General features: G+C 44.7%; 1 protein-coding gene across 3 annotated transcripts in view; it reads left to right on the forward strand.

Moving 5' to 3' along the window:
- The first annotated feature begins 18,197 nt into the window (after positions 1 to 18,197).
- LOC106581522 (protein-tyrosine sulfotransferase 1) overlaps positions 18,198 to 19,840 on the forward strand; it is a 102,606-nt gene continuing 100,963 nt past the window's right edge. The window contains exon 1 of one of the 3 annotated variants that reach the window (XM_045704094.2): positions 18,198 to 18,438. The gene's annotated coding sequence lies outside the window, so the exon portion shown is untranslated. The remainder of the gene's footprint in view (positions 18,439 to 19,840) is intronic. The other 2 variants (XM_045704093.2, XM_045704095.2) reach the window with 2 other exon arrangements.

Genomic DNA, 19,840 nt, shown 5'->3' on the forward strand with positions numbered 1-19,840 from the left:
AATACCATCTCTGCTACACAGCTGCAGTTATTATCAGCAAGCAGAGTTTTATCTCTCTCTCTCTCTCTCTCTCTCTCTCTCTCTCCCTCCCTCTCTCTCTCTCTCTCTCTCTCTCTCTCTCTCTCTCTCTCTCTCTCTCTCTCTCTCTCTCTCTCTCCCTCTGTCTCTTGTTCTCGCTCACATATTTCTGACATATTCAGAATAGTTGGTTGGTTATTAAAGCCGTTCACAGTTAAGATAGATAACTATTCCAAAGATTTGCAGTTTACATCGTTGTTCTGATGACTCAACCCTAAAGACATATCCATGACCATACAACACGCTTAGAACATTTAACAAAACAAAAAAAAGGGTTGTTCGGCTGTCCACATAAGGTTAACCCTTTGAAGAACGCTTTTTTGTTTCCAGGAAGACATTTTTGGGGTTCCAGGTAGAACCCTTTGTGGAGAAGGTTCTGCCTGGAACCCAAAAGAGTTCTACCTGGAACCCAAAAGGGTTTCTACCTGGAACCCAAAAGGGTTTCTACCTGGAACCCAAAAGGGTTTCTACCTGGAACCCAAAAGGGTTTCTACATGGAACCCAAAAGGGTTTCTACCTGGAACCCAAAAGAGTTCTACCTGGAACCCAAAAGGGTTTCTACCTGGAACCCAAAAGAGTTCTACCTGGAACCCAAAAGGGTTTCTACCTGGAACCCAAAAGAGTTCTACCTGGAACCCAAAAGGGTTTCTACCTGGAACCCAAAGAGTTCTACCTGGAACCCAAAAGGGTTTCTACCTGGAACCCAAAAGGGTTTCTACCTGGAACCCAAAAGAGTTCTACCTGGAACCCAAAAGGGTTTCTACCTGGAACCCAAAAGGGTTTCTACATGGAACCCAAAAGGGTTTCTACCTGGAACCCAAAAGAGTTCTACCTGGAACCCAAAAGGGTTTCTACCTGGAACCCAAAAGAGTTCTACCTGGAACCCAAAAGGGTTTCTACCTGGAACCCAAAAGAGTTCTACCTGGAACCCAAAAGGGTTTCTACATGGAACCCAAAAGAGTTCTACCTGGAACCCAAAATATGTCTTAATGTTTTGTATGCTCAGTGAATGTTTCTGTAGTATTGGGAAAGCATGTGAGAGTGAACAGTCTGATGTTGCTTAGCGATACACCAGGCTAAAAGTGAAAAATCTCTGTTACTGACAGACACGTAAACCTCTCTTTGGCTTTGCTCTATGAGAGAAACAGCTTGATGTGTTTTTAGCTAAAAGAGTGGTCTTGATTGCCAGTCATTTGCTCTTGCCCAGATTATACCCCTCAACGAGGATTTCTCAACGAGGAGCAGGAAAACAGTTAGATTCTGTGTCTTTGTGCTCTTTCCAACTCCATTGCTCATAGTGAAGCTAAACATGCATAGTTGGCGTGATAGCACCGACAGACTGGCCCTCAAGGCTACTTTATAAAAGACAAAATACAAAAAGTACACTGGACGACGCTAAGGCATTGTGAAGCTGTAATCATAAACATACTGTGAATATTGAATGCGTTCCAAAGGGAACCCTATTCCCTATATAGTGCACTACTTTTAACCCAAATGGCACCCTATTCCCTATATAGTGCACTACTCTTGGCCAGAGTCCTAAGGGTGTCTTTTCAGATACAGCCATTGTGAAACGCTAAAACAGTGTCACGGATAAGAGGTTGTATTCTCTTTCCCATTGTTCTCATCCATCAGCTAGACCATAATTCATTTACACTAAATCCCTTCCTTACTCATTCCAAGGAGAAAAACAGCCTGGTTCTTTATCTATCACAGCATTGTACTCAAGGCAGAGGTGCCAGATCCGGAGACCAGGGACTTTCTTTCTGTGAAAAGCAGAAGAGCGTTTCCAAATGGCAAAGATTAGGATCTCATGACCGCATCCTGGTACTTTGTCTCGGCAGCACCCCAGCTGGTTCTCCACAGGCTCCTTCACAATGGCTCCTGCCAACGTGTGTGTGTGTGTGTGTGTGTGTGTGTGTGTGTGTGTGTGTGTGTGTGTGTGTGTGTGTGTGTGTGTGTGTGTGTGTGTGTGTGTGTGTGTGTGTGTGTGTGTGTGTGTGTGTGTGTGTGTGCGCGCGTGCGTGCGTGCGTGCGTGCGTGCGTGCGTGTGTGTGTGCGTGTGTAGACACCACCTGACTGTCAATCAGACTTCTGACTCCCGTCCTGCTCTGGATCGTGGTAACTACTTGTTATGGAGTCTACATAGAGCTGTCATTAACGTGAAGAACGTGATGACATAACTCAATTAATGCATCACTTCCTTGGCATGCTTAACTTCACATTCCTCGCTAAAACTGAGTCACACCCGATGATCACACATCCTCAGTAATACTTCTGCTGTCCTGTTCCATCGTCAACAACAACAACAAACAGTGATAATCCCAAAACAGAACCTCACCTCATTCAACAAAGTGGCGCAGCGGGTACCTGCTGCTCTCTCTGAGTGGGAATCATCATCATCATCATCATCATCATCATCAGCATCGTTCTGTCTGCTTTGCTCTGCCAGCTCCATCCATTCTGTCTGCTCTGCCAGCTCCATCCATTCTGTCTGCTCTGCCAGCTCCATCCATCTGTCTGCTCTGCCAGCTCCATCCATTCTGTCTGCTCTGCCAGCTCCATCCATTCTGTCTGCTCTGCTCTGCCAGCTCCATCCATTCTGTCTGCTCTGCCAGCTCCATCCATTCTGTCTGCTCTGCCAGCTCCATCCATCTGTCTGCTCTGCCAGCTCCATCCATTCTGTCTGCTCTGCCGCAGCTCCATCCATTCTGGCTCTGCTCTGCTCTGCCAGCTCCATCCATTCTGTCTGCTCTGCCAGCTCCATCCATTTTGTCTGCTCTGGCCAGCCTCCATCCATTCTGTCTGTCTGCTCTGCCAGCTCCATCCATTCTGTCTGTCTGCTCTGCCAGCTCCATCCATTCTGTCTGCTCTGCCAGCTCCATCCATTCTGTCTGCTCTGCCAGCTCCATCCATCTGTCTGCTCTGCCAGCTCCATCCATTCTGTCTGCTCTGCCAGCTCCATCCATTCTGTCTGCTCTGCCAGCTCCATCCATTCTGTCTGCTCTACCAGCTCCATCCATTCTGTCTGCTCTGCCAGCTCCATCCATTCTGTCTGCTCTACCAGCTCCATCCATTCTGTCTGCTCTACCAGCTCCATCCATTCTGTCTGCTCTGCCAGCTCCATCCATTCTGTCTGCTCTACCAGCTCCATCCATTCTGTCTGCTCTGCCAGCTCCATCCATTCTGTCTGCCCTGCCAGCTCCATCCATCTGTCTGCCTCTGCCAGCTCCATCCATTCTGTCTGCTCTGCCAGCTCCATCCATTCTGTCTGCTCTGCCAGCTCCATCCATTCTGTCTGCTCTGCCAGCTCCAGCCATTCTGTCTGCTCTGCTCTGCCAGCTCCATCCATTCTGTCTGCTCTGCCAGCTCCATCCATTCTGTCTGCTCTGCCAGCTCCATCCATTCTGTCTGCTCTGCCAGCTCCAGCCATTCTGTCTGCTCTGCCAGCTCCATCCATTCTGTCTGCTCTGCTCTGCCAGCTCCATCCATTCTGTCTGCTCTGCCAGCTCCATCCATTCTGTCTGCTCTGCCAGCTCCATCCACTGAGGGACTGTATTAATGAGAGAGAGGGTGGTGTAGGAATGTCTATATTTTAAACAAATCACAAGAGGCACTGTTCAAGGGGAAGTTAGTTGCACAACTAATGAGAAGGCGCTGAGATATGAGTTGTAGACTACATCCCAAATGGCTCCCTATTCCCTTTATAGTGCACTACTTTTGAATATGGCCCGTAAGGTTGGTCAAAAGTAGTGCACTATATAGGGAATAGGGTGCCATTCTTGTCGGGGTTGTGATGAATAATAGTTGTTAATGGTATCAAAGCATTTTCCCTCATTGACAAGATGTGATTTTTCTCTCATGTGAAATGTGTGTTCTTTAATTAGGATGAAGAACAAGATGTGCTGTGTTGTTAATCCCATAAAAGGGGAAGACTAAGCTCTCTCGTTCCTGGTTGGTTGGTGAAAGTTGGCTCTGTGCCCATATTTAGAGGTCCTGTTCAGGGCTCTGTGCCCATATTTAGAGGTCCTGTTCAGGGCTCTGTGCCCATATTTAGAGATCCTGTTCAGGGCTTAGTGAGTCATCGATTGTTCTTTTTTAAATTTAGCTAGGCAAGTCAGTTAAGAACGAATTCTTATTTACAATGACGGCCTACCCCGGCCAAACCCTCCCTTAACCCGGATGATGCTGGGCCAATTGTACACCCCCCTATGGGACTCCTGATCAGGCCGGTTGTGATACAGCCCAGGATCGAACCCGGGTCTGTTGTGGCGCCTCAAGGACTGCGATGCAGTGCCTTAGACCGCTGCGCCAATCAGGATCCCAACTCAGGATTGTGTCTCAATAGTTATAATTTGCTTCATTTCTTGGTGTCCGTCCTTTCCTTCAGGATCACAGATCTACCTACACTTAACAGGTAAAAGCAACATGATGTCCACTTCATGCTATCGAGTTCTTTCATCTAGCAGTGATAATAAAGGAAAGGAGATGAGGAAGGATAGAAGGAAGGAATACATTTTAGCATTTTGAGACACAAGCCACCCTGCAAGCCCCAGCAGCCCTCTGTTACCCAGACAGTCTCTCTGCCTCTCTGCCTCTCTCTCTCTCTCTCTCTCTCTCTCTCTCTCCTCTCTCTGCCTCTCTCTGCCTCTCGCTCTGCCTCTCGCTCTCTCTCTCTCTCTCTCTCCTCTCTCTCTGCCTCTCGCTCTCTCTCTCTCTCTCTCTCTCCCTGCCTGCCTGCCTCTGTCTTCCTCTCTGTCTTCCTCTCTGCCCTTCCTCTCTGTCTTTCCTCTGTCTTCCTCTCTGCCTGCCTCCCTGCCCTTCCTCTCTGCCCTACCTCTCAGTCCTTCCTCTCGGCTCTTCCTCTCTGCCCTTCCTCTCTGCCCTTCCTCTCTGCCCTTCCTCTCTGCCCTCCTCTCTGCCCTTCCTCTCTGCCCTTCCTCTCTGCCCTGCCTCTCTGCCCTGCCTCTCTGTCTTCCTCTCTGTCTTCCTCTCTGCCCTCCTGCTCAAGCTAAGCGTGGTCAAAAGTAGTACACTATAGGGAATAAGGTGCCATTTGGGACTCAACCAGTGTTTCCATAGTGATGGAGGGGGGGGGGGGGGTATCTAGCTGGAGGTCTAAACATAGAACTACTGTGTTCCATCATCCTGGGGAAGAAGGGTGCAGTCTACTGTACTGCTGATGTACCCTGTGTTAAAGACATCTACAGTAGTAACATCATCCTGGGGAGGAAGGGTGCAGTCTACTGTACTGCTGATGTCCCCTGTGTTAAAGACATCTACAGTAGTAACATCATCCTGGGGAGGAAGGGTGCAGTCTACTGTACTGCTGATGTCCCCTGTGTTAAAGACATCTACAGTAGTAACATCATCCTGGGGAGGAAGGGTGCAGTCTACTGTACTGCTGATGTACCCTGTGTTAAAGACATCTACAGTAGTAACATCATCCTGGGGAGGAAGGGTGCAGTCTACTGTACTGCTGATGTCCCCTGTGTTAAAGACATCTACAGTAGTAACATCATCCTGGGGAGGAAGGGTGCAGTCTACTGTACTGCTGATGTACCCTGTGTTAAAGACATCTACAGTAGTAACATCATCCTGGGGAGGAAGGGTGCAGTCTACTGTACTGCTGATGTACCCTGTGTTAAAGACATCTACAGTAGTAACATCATCCTGGGGAGGAAGGGTGCAGTCTACTGTACTGCTGATGTCCCCTGTGTTAAAGACATCTACAGTAGTAACATCATCCTGGGGAGGAAGGGTGCAGTCTACTGTACTGCTGATGTCCCCTGTGTTAAAGACATCTACAGTAGTAACATCATCCTGGGGAGGAAGGGTGCAGTCTACTGTACTGCTGATGTACCCTGTGTTAAAGACATCTACAGTAGTAACATCATCCTGGGGAGGAAGGGTGCAGTCTACTGTACTGCTGATGTCCCCTGTGTTAAAGACATCTACAGTAGTAACATCATCCTGGGGAGGAAGGGTGCAGTCTACTGTACTGCTGATGTCCCCTGTGTTAAAGACATCTACAGTAGTAACATCATCCTGGGGAGGAAGGGTGCAGTCTACTGTACTGCTGATGTCCCCTGTGTTAAAGACATGTTCAGTAGTAACATCATCCTGGGGAGGAAGGGTGCAGTCTACTGTACTGCTGATGTCCCCTGTGTTAAAGACATCTACAGTAGTAACATCATCCTGGGGAGGAAGGGTGCAGTCTACTGTACTGCTGATGTCCCCTGTGTTAAAGACATCTACAGTAGTAACATCATCCTGGGGAGGAAGGGTGCAGTCTACTGTACTGCTGATGTCCCCTGTGTTAAAGACATCTACAGTAGTAACATCATCCTGGGGAGGAAGGGTGCAGTCTACTGTACTGCTGATGTACCCTGTGTTAAATACATCTACAGTAGTAACATCATCCTGGGGAGGAAGGGTGCAGTCTACTGTACTGCTGATGTCCCCTGTGTTAAAGACATCTACAGTAGTAACATCATCCTGGGGAGGAAGGGTGCAGTCTACTGTACTGCTGATGTACCCTGTGTTAAAGACATCTACAGTAGTAACATCATCCTGGGGAGGAAGGGTGCAGTCTACTGTACTGCTGATGTCCCCTGTGTTAAAGACATCTACAGTAGTAACATCATCCTGGGGAGGAAGGGTGCAGTCTACTGTACTGCTGATGTCCCCTGTGTTAAAGACATCTACAGTAGTAACATCATCCTGGGGAGGAAGGGTGCAGTCTACTGTACTGCTGATGTACCCTGTGTTAAAGACATCTACAGTAGTAACATCATCCTGGGGAGGAAGGGTGCAGTCTACTGTACTGCTGATGTCCCCTGTGTTAAAGACATCTACAGTAGTAACATCATCCTGGGGAGGAAGGGTGCAGTCTACTGTACTGCTGATGTACCCTGTGTTAAAGACATCTACAGTAGTAACATCATCCTGGGGAGGAAGGGTGCAGTCTACTGTACTGCTGATGTCCCCTGTGTTAAAGACATCTACAGTAGTAACATCATCCTGGGGAGGAAGGGGGCAGTCTACTGTACTGCTGATGTCCCCTGTGTTAAAGACATCTACAGTAGTAACATCATCCTGGGGAGGAAGGGTGCAGTCTACTGTACTGCTGATGTCCCTTGTGTTAAAGACATCTACAGTAGTAACATCATCCTGGGGAGGAAGGGGGCAGTCTACTGTACTGCTGATGTCCCTTGTGTTATCCACATAGCAAATTAAAGGAAAAGTTCACCCATTTTCAAATCAAATCAAATCAAATGTATTTATATAGCCCTTCTTACATCAGCTGATATCTCAAAGTGCTGTACAGAAACCCAGCCTAAAACCCCCAAAACAGCAAGCAATGCAGATGTAGAAACACTTTGAATGTTATACTGTTTTTGTGCATCCGTTAGCGATATTATTATGTGTATAACAACAGAAATGTGGCGATAAAGTCTCTCTCACTACACTGTAAGTTAAAAAGGAAGACCACTTTTAGATTGGGAAAACATCTAATCATACATGTCAGATGTCATAACGCGGGGGGAGGGTTGTCTTCTCTCGAATTAGCCGTTGATAATATTTTAGTGATATTCCCACCTTGAGAAATTTATAATTTAACAGAGGGTCCACCACATTTCTGTCTGCCTCTGCAGTCCAGGGTGCATTGCATGGTGGCATTGCATGGCCGTTGTGAATGTCAGACTCCACTCTGCGAGGCACATCGATCTGCAGGCTGAACATGGTGAGATTGTAGACTCCTAAATTGATAGTGCAGTTTGTTTAGGCGATTTTACAGCTAACTAACTACTTCACATGCTGTTATTGACTTTAACAAAACAAAAAGATATAGATGTACTATTGTAAAGTGGTTGTTCCACTGGATATCATAAGGTGAATGCACCAATTTGTAAGTCGCTCTGGATAAGAGCGTCTGCTAAATGACGTAAATGTAAATGTGCCTAGTTAGCCAGCCAGCCCATAGAGCATTGCATCATGGGTTTTGTAGTCGACTTGAGCTGCAACAGATTTCCACAAGGATTTTCACATGTTGCTACCAACCTTATTATAATGACAAAAATGAAACATTTGTTCACAAAAAATACTTTTTTCAAATGCTAGTGTTATTTAACATTGTAAATTATAGGCATTAGTGGCTTGGCGTGGATTTTTCCTTTAAAACCTCTTAAGGATCTCTACAGATCGGTGTCCCACCCTCGGGACGGTTGAGCTAATGTGCGCTAATGTGATTAGCATGACATTGTAAGTGACAAGAACATTTCCCAGGACATAGACATATCTGATATTAGCAGAAAGCTTAAATTCTTGTTAATCTAACTGCACTGTCTAACTTACAGTAGCTATTACAGTGAAATAATACAATGCTATTGTTTGAGGAGAGTGCACAGTTATGAACTTGAAAAGCTTTTAGTAAACAAATTAGTCACATTTGGGCAGTCTTGAGACAACATTTTGAACAGAAATGCAATGGTTCATTGGATCGGTCCAAAACTTTGCTCATAAACTGCTGCCATCTAATGGCCAAATCTAAATTGCACCTGGGCTGGAATAATACATTATGGCCTTTCATTTGCATTTCAAAGATGATGGTACAAAAAAAAGAAAAACATTTGTTTTTTCTTCTTTGTATTATCTTTTACCAGATCTAATGTGTTATATTCTCTTACATTCATGTCACATTTCCACAATCTGCAAAGTGTTTCCTTTCAAATGGTATCAAGAATATGCATATCCTTGCTTCAGGTCCTGAACTACAGACAGTTAGATTTGGGTATGTCATTTTAGACATTTAAAAAAAGGGGCGGATCCTCAATTAACTCACCTCATCTACCACCAGTGTGTCCGTCCACTATTTTAGAGACCATTTTCCATTTTAATTCTTACCACACAACAGCTACCACACCCGTAATAACAATCATCAATATTTGACATTTAGCAGACGCTTTTATCCAAAGCAACTTACAGTGATGCCCGCATACATTTCACCTATGGGTGTCAGCAACGGGAATCAAACCCACGACCTTTGGCATTGCAAGCATCTGATAACGGTGCACAGAAGGCATCTTTACACTCTCTGTGTTAGGGGGGGGTTTAGGATCATGCTGTCACTTCCTCCCATTCTCTCATGACTCTCCCATCCGTTCTCAGCCTCTATAAGAGCTCCTCTGAATACCTTTTCACACCGCTCTCCTGGGGATGCATTGTCACAGAAGCTATTTTCACCTCCCTCCATCTCCCTCCACCTCCCTCCGTCTCCGTCCTAGTGGTTAAGAGAGTTGGGCCAGTAACTGAAAGGTTGCTGGTTCGAATCCTCGAGTTGGCAAGGTGATACAATCTGCCGTTCTGCCCTTCTGAGCAAGGCAGTTTGAATGAACAACAACAGCTCCCCGGTCGCTGATGACGTGGACCCCCCCCCCCCCCCACCCCCCACCCCCTCCCTGCACCTCTCTGATTCAGAGGGGTTGGGTTAAATGCGGAAGACCTATTTTGGTTGAAAGTATTCAGTTGTGCAGCTGACTAGGTATCCCGCTTTCCTTTCACCTCCCTCCCTCCCTCTCCCGCCATCTCCCTCCCTCCTTCCACCTCCCTCCGTTTCCCTCTCTCTACCTCCCGCCGTCTCCCTGCCTCCCTCCCTGCCTCCCTCCATCTCCCTCCCTTCCTCCTATTCCCTCCGTCTCCCTCCCTCCCTCCATCTCCCTCCCTCCTCCTCCCTCCACCTCCATCTCCCTCCCTCCCTCCCTCCCTCCCTCCCTCCCTCCCTCCCTCCCTCCCTCCCTCCCTCCCTCCCTCCCTCCCTCCACCTCAATCCCTCTCCCTCCCTCCACCTCCCGCCGTCTCCCTCCCTCCACCTCCCTCCACCTCCCTCCGTCTCCCTCCCTCCACCTCCCTCCGTCTCCCTCCCTCCACCTCCCTCTGTCTCCTGCCCTCTGTCTCTCTAAAAGCACTGAATTTGTGGAGTCATGGAGTAGAGAGAGTTACACCATATTTATTTTACCAATAACTTACTTTCAAGTTAAGTTAAGTTAATAACAACTGCTAAACACGTATATGTGACCAATAAAATGTAATTTGATTTGAAAACTATAAAGGGAAGTGAACAAGTACAGACTTTGGGAGAAAGGAGAGATTTTCAGCGCTCACAGAGCCATACAGTGTATATTTATTCTCTCTTGTTTTTCACTGTCACTCAGATAAATTAACATTATAATCAACACTGCACTCTTAGAAAAAAGGGTTATTTGGGGTTCTATATAGAACCTTTTGGTTCTTTGGGGTTCTATATAGAACCTTTTGTTTCTTTGGGGTTCTAAATAGAAACTTTTGGTTCTTTGGGGTTCTATATAGAACCTTTTTGTTTCTTTGGGGTTCTATATGGAACCTTTTGTTTCTTTGGGGTTCTATATCGAAACTTTTGTTTCTTTGGGGTTCTATATCGAAACTTTTGGTTCTTTGTGGTCCTATATAGAACATTTTGGTTCCTAATATTGAGTTATCCCCCACCCCCCTTTGTGGCATGGACTCTACAAGGTGTTGAAAGTGTTCCACAGGGATGCTGGCCCATGTTGACTCCAATGCTTCCCACAGTTGTGTCAAGTTGGCAGAATGTCCTTTGGGTGGTGGACCATTCTTGATACACACGGGAAACTGTCGATCGTGAAAAACCCAGCAGTAAGCAATTAAATCTTTTGTATTGCTCATTCACCCTCTGAATGGCACACATGCACAATCCATGTCTCAATTGTCTCAAAAGGCTTAAAAATCCTTCTTTAACCTGTCTACTCCACTTCGTCCACATGGATTGAAGTGGATTTAACAGGTGACCCCCATTGTAAAAGAGAGAACTTTGTCGTCGCTTTTTCTGTTATACAGAAATATCAAAACATGTTGAAAAGCAGCTGTGTTGCTCAATGTACATGTAACCGGGTCCAAAATCCTGACCTACAGTTCAAAATTCCCACCTAGGGGAATAAATCCTGCGGGAAGAGCCCTGTGGCTTCAGGCTATTTGGTGTGGGATAGTGGGAAATAGCAGGGAGGCTACATGTAGCTATGTGTGTGGAAAACATTTCATCACAGGTAATATATTTACCTTGTTAAATATAGTCCATTTGTAACACCACTTTATAGTCCGTTTCTTTGTGTTGTTGGTCTTGGCTAGCTTAATGTTCTGCTTGGTAGCTAGCTAGCTAGCACACACGTGGCTAACGTTAGCGCCGTCGTGAAAAGCGGCATGAGGTAAGCACTACAACATTGCTTTTTAGTGTGAACGCTCGGGAGCAGTCAATGTTGAAAAGTAATCTTTAAAATACAGTTTTGCAATTGACTAAAACAAGCAGACAACAAGAACGTTTTGTTTGAAAAAGGTTTTAGCTGTGAGCCAATAAGTTAAACAAGGTAATCGTGGGTTGTTTTCCCCACAGGTGGGCAGGTCCAGCAGCTTTCTATTCTGAACTCACGGCTACATTTATCCTTCCTTTATTGAAGGGCTGTTCTATCTCTTTCTCTATGTCTTTCTGTTTCTGTTACAAGAAGACGATAGACATTGACTAAGCCCTCCTCAAACCTGCTGCACCTGCTAAATGAATAAACGTCTAATCGGAATGAACCTGTTTTTGTTATTACTCTAAGTACAGGGTATCTTAAACTATGGGTCGGGAACCAAAGTGAGTCCTGGGCATGTGAGAGGTTGATCGCGAGTTATGAGAATAAACCTACAGTGCCTTCGGGAAAGTATCCAGACCCCTTGACTTTTTCAAACTTTTTGTTACGTTACAGCCTTATTCTAAAATGGATTAAATAAAAACAATTCCTCAGCAATCTACATACAATACCCCATAATGACTAAGTGAAAACAGGTTTTTAGACATTTTTGCAAATGTATTAAAAATCAAAACCAAAAATACTTTCTTTACATAAGTATTCAGAACCTTTACTATGAGACTCGAAATTGACCTCAGGTGCATCCTGTTTCCATTGATCATCTTTGAGATGTTTCTACAACTTGGAGTCCACCTTTGGTAAATTCAATTGATTCGACATGATCTGGAATTTCACACACCTGTCTATGTAAGGTCCCACAGTTGACAGTGCATGTCAGAGCAAAAAAACAAGTCATGAGGTGAAAGGAATTGTCCGGAGAGCTCAGAGAAAGGATTGTGTCGAGGCACAGATCTGAGGAAGGTACCAAACCATTTCTGCAGCATTGAAGGTCCCCAAGAACACTGTTGCCTCCATCATTCTTAAATGGAAGAATTTTGGAACCACCAAGACTCTTCCTAGAGCTGGCCGCTTGGCCAAACTGAGCAGTCGGGGGAGAAGGGCCTTGGTCAGGGAGATGACCAAGAACCCGATGGTCACTCTGACGGAGCTCCAGAGTTCCTCTGTGGAGATGGGAGAAACTTCCAGAAGCACAACCATCTCTGCAGCACTCCACCAATCAGGCCTTTATGGTAGAGTGGCCAGACGGCAGCAACAAACCTGGCACCATCCCTACGGTGAAGCATGGTGGTGGCAGCATCATGCTCTGGGGATGTTTTTCAGCGGCAGAGACTGGGAGACTAGTCAGGATTGAGGCAAAGATGAACGGAGCAAAGTACAGCACTCCAGAGCACTCACTACCTCAGACTGGGGCGAAGGTTCACCTTCCAACAGGACAACGACCCTAAGCACACAGCCAAGAAAACACAGGAGTGGCTTCGGGACAAGTCACTGAATGTCCTTAAGTGGACCAGCCAGAGCCCAGACTTGCACCAGATCTAACATCTCTGGAGAGACCTGATAATAGCTGTGCAGAGACACTCCCCATCCAACCTGACAGAGCTTGAGAGGATCTGCAGAGAAGAATGGGAGAAAATCCCCAAATACAGGTGTGCCAAGCTTGTAGCATCATACCCAAGAAGACTCGAGGCTGTAATCGCTGCCAAAGGTACTGTGACACCCTGATCTGTTTCACCGGTCTTGTCATTGTCTCCACCTCCTCCAGGTGTCTTATTGGTGTATATTTCCCTGTGTTTCCTGTCTCTCTGTACCAGTTCTTCTTGTATGTTTTTCAAGTCAACCAGCGTTTTCCCCCGTACTCCTGCTTCTATTCTCTTTTGTTAGTCCTTCGTTTGTTGATCGTTGCCTGTTTTCTGGACTCTGTACACGCCTGCCTGACCATTCTGCCTGCCCTGACCTTGAGCCTGCCTGCCACTCTGTACCTCCTGGACTCTGAAATGGTTTTGACCTTTTGCCTGTCCACTACCATTCTCTTGCCTACCCCATTTGGGATTGTTTAATAAATATCAAGACTCAAGCCATCTGCCTCCCGTTTCTGGATCTGGGTCTCGCCTTGTGCCCTTATAGGTACTTCAACAAAGTACTGAGTAAAGGGTCTGAATACTTATGTAAATGTGATAGTTTAGAATAAAGCTGTAAAGTAACAAAATGTGGAAAAAGTCAAGGTGTCTGATTACTTTCCAAATGCACTGTATAATCACATGCTATTTCTTCTTACCTTGGGTTGTTGGAGGACGATTTGGCTCATGGGAGGACAGTCAGTTTCTCATCTGGGTCTCAGGCTGAAAAAGTTTAAGAACCCCTGCTCAGGCTTCTCTAGTGAAATAAGAAGGGACAGTCCCTTTCTTTAACCCACTTGTGTAATAACACAATTCCACTTGTACAATATCCTGTTGAAGAACACTAAAGAATGCTCTCTTGTTTTCTCTCATTCTCTCTCATTCTCTCTCATTCTCTCTCTCTCTCTCTCTCTCTCTCTCTCTCTCTCTCTCTCTCTCTCTCTCTCTCTCTCTCTCTCTCTGTCTCTCAAATAAAGTTAGATCTCCACTATGCACAGGGAAAGAGAAGTATGGGATGTGTGACGTTATAGTGTATATTGAATGTTATAATGTTATGTGTATAAATGGACACAATGTGACTAGGTTCTAGTACTGGTTACTGTTTGATCCTGCTCCTAGCAGCTTCAAACCCACCCTGTATTTCCTGAGACACCAGGATCTTTATTGGAGGTGGCAGAGCTATGCTGATAGCAGTTCCCAAAACAAAGAAGAAAACAACCTGCCAGAACGATGACTGCTGCTGGCATGACTGCACATGCTTCGCTTTGTTGTTAGAGTCATACTTACTGGTACTCTAAAATAAAAAAAATAAAAAGAATCTTGGACTGGACGGGTTGGCATCGAACTGACAAGCTCCGAATGACCTGTCCAGGGGTACGTCCTAAATGCCATCTTATTCCCTATAAAAGTGCACTACTTTTGACCAAAGCCCCCCATAGGGAATAGGGTGCACTACTTTTGACCAAAGCCCTGCACTATAAAGGGAATAGGATGCCATTTGGGATGCAACCCCGGGGTGCATTCCTCAAAGAAGTACACAAAACGGATCTTTTGGAGGGAACAGGTAGCGTGCAGCAACACTCTCCTTAAATAGGGTTTGCTTTTGAACACAGAATGACTGTACTCAGGTCAGTTAGTGGGGTAAATAGGGTTTGATTTTGAACACAGAATGACTGTACTCAGGTCAGTTAGTGGGGTAAATTGGGTTTGATTTTGAACACAGAATGACTGTACTCAGATCAGTTAGTGGGGTAAATTGGGTTTGATTTTGAACACAGAATGACTGTACTCAGGTCAGTTCAGATAAATTTGGTTTGATTGAGATTTTTTTTACCACAACTTGACAAAATACAATGGTTTCTTCTGCGAATTGACAAGAATCAGACACGGACTGCTTTAAAAAAAAACATTTTGTTCAATTCCGCACCTGAAAACAGATGGTGGCATACTGTTATTCTGCCACAGGTATGTTGATGATGAATTGGCCTCACATTTTACATTTACATTTTAGTCATTTAGTCATTTTTTCGCTACTAGAATCTGCTAGAATCTGAAGTCAAAGGCCTTCTGTTTACCGATGATCTGGTACTTCTGTCCCCAACCAAGGAGGGCCTACAGCAGCACCTGGGCCCTGACAGTAAATCTCAGTAAGACAAAAATAATGGTGTTCCAAATAATAATAATTGGCCTAAACATCAACACCACAGGTAACGAACTGAGAGACAAGGCAAGAAGGGACTTCTAAGCCATTAAAAGGAACATAAAATTCGACATACCAATTAGGATCTGACAAAAATACTTGAATCAGTTATAGAACCCATTGCCGTCTATAGTTGTGAGGTCTGGGATCCGCTCACCAACCAAGAATTCACAAAATGGGACAAACACCAAGATGAGACTCTGCATGAAGAATTTTGCAAAAACATCCTCTGTGTACAACGTAAAACACCAAATAATTCATGCAGAGCAGAAAAAGGACAATACCCTGCAATTATCAAAAGCCGTTAAATTCTACAACCAGCGATTCCCAAACCTTCCATAACAAAGCCCTCACCTACAGAGAGATGAACCTGGAGAAGAGTTCCCTAAGCAAGCTGGTCCTGGGGCTCTGTTCACAAACACAAACAGACCCCACAGAGCCCCACGACAGCAACACAATTAGACCCAACCAAATCATGAGAAAACCAAAAGATAATTACTTGACACATTGGAAAGAATTAACAAAACAACTGAGCAAACTAGAATGCTATTTGGCCCTAAACAGAGGGTACACAGTGGCAGAATACCTGACCACTGGGACTGACCCAAAGTTAAGAAAATCCTTGAGTATATACAGACTCCTTGAGCATAGCCTTGCTATTGAGAGAGGCTGCCGTAGGCAGACCTGGCTCTCAAGAGAAGACAGACTATGTGCACACTGCCCACAAAATGAGGTGGAAACTGATCTGCACTTCCTGACCTCCTGCCAAATGTATGACCATATTAGAGACACATACTTCCCTCAGATTACACAGATCCACAAAGAATTCGAAAACAAATCCAATTTTTATAAACTCCCATATCTACTGGGTGAAATACCACAGTGTGCCATCACAGCAGCAAGATGTGTGACCTGTTGCCACAAGAAAAGGTCAACCAGTGAAGAACAAACACCATTGTAAATACAACCTATATTTATGTTTATTTTCCCCTTTGTACTTTAACTATTTGCACATCATTATAACACCGTACATATCCATAATATGAAATTTGAAATGTCTCTATTCCTTTGAAACTTGAGTGTAATGTTTACAGTTAATTTCTGATTATTTACTTAACTTTTGTTTATTATCTGTTTCACTTGCTTTGGCAATGTAAACATGTTTCCACAGGCCAATAACGCCCTTTGAATTGAATTGAATTACATTTGAGAATGAAAGAGAGAAAGCATGAAAGAGAGACAGAGAATGAAAGAGAGAGACAGAGACAGCGAGAGACAGAGACAGCGAGAGTATGAAAGAGAGAGAATGAAAGAGAGAGAGAATGAAAGAGAGAGACAGAGAGAGAGGGAATGAAAGAGAGAGAATGAAAGAGAGAGAGGGAATGAAAGAGAGAGAATGAAAAAGAGAGAGAATGTGTCACGTCCTGACCAGCAGATGAAGCTGTTGTAGTAGTTTTGGGGTCAGGATGTGGCAGTATTGTGTGTGTGAATGTTCTGTGTTGGTCTTGTGACTCCTGATCAGGAACAGCTGGGGATCGTTGTTCCTGATTGGGAGTCATATATGTAGGAGTATGTTTGTCACTTGGTTTTGTGGGTAGTTGTTTTTGCACTGCGTTTGTGAGCCTGCAAAACTGTTCGTGGCGTGAGTACTGTCTATTATTTTGTTTTTCCTGTGGATGCCCTTTCGTTTTACCATTAAAAGCATGAGTATCCACAAACCTGCTGCGCCTTGGTCCTATTCTCTCCCATATGACATTTTCTGTGAGGAGTACGACATTTTTTGTGACAGAATGAAAGGGAGAGACTGAGAGAGACAGGGAGAGAGAATGAAAGAGGGAGACAGAGAGAGAATGAAAGAGGGAGACAGAGAGAGAATGAAAGAGGGAGACAGAGAGAGAATGAAAGAGGGAGACAGAGAGAGAATGAAAGAGGGAGACAGAGAGAGAATGAAAGAGGGAGACAGAGAGAGAATGAAAGAGGGAGACAGAGAGAGAATGAAAGAGGGAGACAGAGAGAGAATGAAAGAGGGAGACAGAGAGAGAATGAAAGAGGGAGACAGAGAGAGAGAATGAAAGGGAGAGAATGAAAGGGAGAGACAAAGAGAATGAGACAGAGGGAGACAGAGAGAGAGAGAATGAAAGGGAGAGAATGAAAGGGAGAGACAAAGAGAATGAGACAGAGAGAGAGAGAATGAAAGAGATAGAGGGATATATATATATAGAGAGAGAAACAGAGAGAGAGAGAGAGAGAGACCCAGTTTAATTAAAACTCTCCATAAAACCCCCAGCTCTGTACCGGCCGTTATTATGAGCCGTCCTCCCTTCAGCAGCCTCCTCTGCTCTCCATCTACCATGTTCCAGACCCACACAAAGTCAGCAGTCACATACATACAGCAGTGTAACAGTATCTTTATGGGACGTTAGTGTTCTGTCTACTGTTTTTATAGCCTTGTTTTTCAGATGGAGAGCAACAAAACCTCAAGGGCATGTAAAACTGGAGACCTAAACCTAGAAAAACATCAAACAACTCAGTTGAGATTTAGCCTGTAATATAGTGTGATTGATTAGTCATTTAATTCACTTGATTAAAATGTCATCATTTATTAAAACTCAAAAATGATCTTAAATTGTCTTGTGTGAATATGCAAATGAACATTATTTTTCCAGGAACATCTGTAGCCAATAATTAGACTGATAACGTTGTGGTTGTGGACTTAAATCGTTGGAAGAGTAAATCAATTATTAAATAAAATGTACTGTTAGTTTTATAATACTCCGATATTTTTGCAATGAGCTGTCGCACCAATATTTCAAATGGAGTCCACTGTCTCTTTAAAAGCGTGGCTACATTCTAACCCCACCCTTCAAAGCGTTTAACCAATCCTCTACCATGACACATTATGACTCGTCTTCTGCGGGTGGTCCAATCGCAAACCGGCTTGCAATTTCAGGCCACTAAGGGCATATTCATTACATCCATTCTGTTGCAAAACGTTTCTAAAACGGATGCAAATGGAAGGAAACGGGGCGGGACGTACCTGAATTTATCCAATAGAAACTTTCCGTTTCGTTGCAAAACGCAACTGTTTGGACTAATGATTACACCAGACTCTAGTAAAATAAGGGTGACGCGTTTGCAGCGATACAATTGAAAAGAAAGCAGTAACAAGTAATCTTGTGTGTCGGATCAGTGGAACAACAAGGGAGCAAATAGAACGGATGGAATGTACGACTAACGGTGTTCAACTTCTAGAATAAGCAGCTTGATCAACTCTCTCCCGAGCTGGATCCTCTACATTTAGGTGGGTATTTTATATTTTATCAAAGGAAAGAAGATTGCGACAGTGGAGAAATGTTTATCTCTCTCTCTCTTTTCCCTTTGCTCTTCTCTTCCAGCATCAGCGCCGCTAACCGCGACTGTCTCTACTTAGTAGGCTACCAATCACTACACATTCTGAGCATAACTAATTGGGAAGTCTTTTTACTATGTCGTTTTTAGCGCCGATATATCTATAATTCGTCATTCTTTGACATGCGCTGATCGCTTTGCATCGCTGTAGAAACGTTTTAACACGTGCCGACCGGTGTATGAAAGCTGAACATGTATCACGTCTTGGCGTAACAATAAACATGATCTTTCAAGCCCATGTCAAATACACAACTACATTGATCGAGGGTTTTGTCTCCGTATTGGAAGTAACGTGTTTTTAACCAGAACATTTGATGTAGCCTATAAATAATGCGTGTATCTTGAAAACAATGGTAACTGTTGATGTGTGCATAACTAAACAGCAAACATTGATGATGATGATGATGATGGGGGGGGGGGGACTCGACCTATGTATCTGTAGCAGAGGGTTGTGTAAACGGAAGACTGACATAGGTACCGCAGTTAAAATAACGTCGTTAGTCTTTTACCTTGGGTTATGTCCACATCAGACGATATCGTGTATGTGGACTATTGATGTGTCATCCTTACTGGTCAGCATTGCACAGGATTTATGTTGGACGGAATTATGCAAACGTGATAATGTGTTAGTGTTCCAAGGGATGCCTCCTACACTTGACCTTCAAGGCTTATATGTAGCCTAATTGGTCTTGAACAATCTTTTGAATCTCGGCAACCAGCGATGAAATGGCAAAACATCGGAAGTAGACCTATCTGCAGTCTGCAGTGACCATAACTGAAGGAATGGGTTAACATGAATGAGTTTGTGTTTCCATTACAGGCCATTCCTACAGCTGACAAAACTTCCCATTTCTCTGTGTCGTGTTGAAAAGAAATGTGGTCGCCAGATATTTGGTGTACTCCAGTTCACTCTCTATTAGCAATAGCACAAAGACCTAGAAAGGAGGATGATAGAATAGCTATTTGTCTGTTTTATTCTAGAATAAATATGATTCATATTACAAAATGTTTTGAACCCATGGTTGTTATAGCGATGGAACTCTTGGTAGAAAGTGGTTGATTTTATTTGTTTCATATAGACGGAGTAGACTCTATTTCTATGGTGTGTTTATTCATGTTCTGGTGACATGGTACCCTCACACAGCCCCCGTACCCTCACACAGCCCCCGTACCCTCACACAGCCCCCGTACCCCCCCACAGCCCCCGTACCCCCCCCCACAGCCCCCGTAGCCCCCCCCCCCACAGCCCCCGTACCCCCCCAGAACTTTACATATTTAGAACGTGTTTGTCAAAA

This window comes from Salmo salar, chromosome 20 (assembly GCF_965601325.2).
Source record: "Salmo salar chromosome 20, fSalSal1, whole genome shotgun sequence".
Classification (NCBI taxonomy): domain Eukaryota; kingdom Metazoa; phylum Chordata; class Actinopteri; order Salmoniformes; family Salmonidae; genus Salmo; species Salmo salar.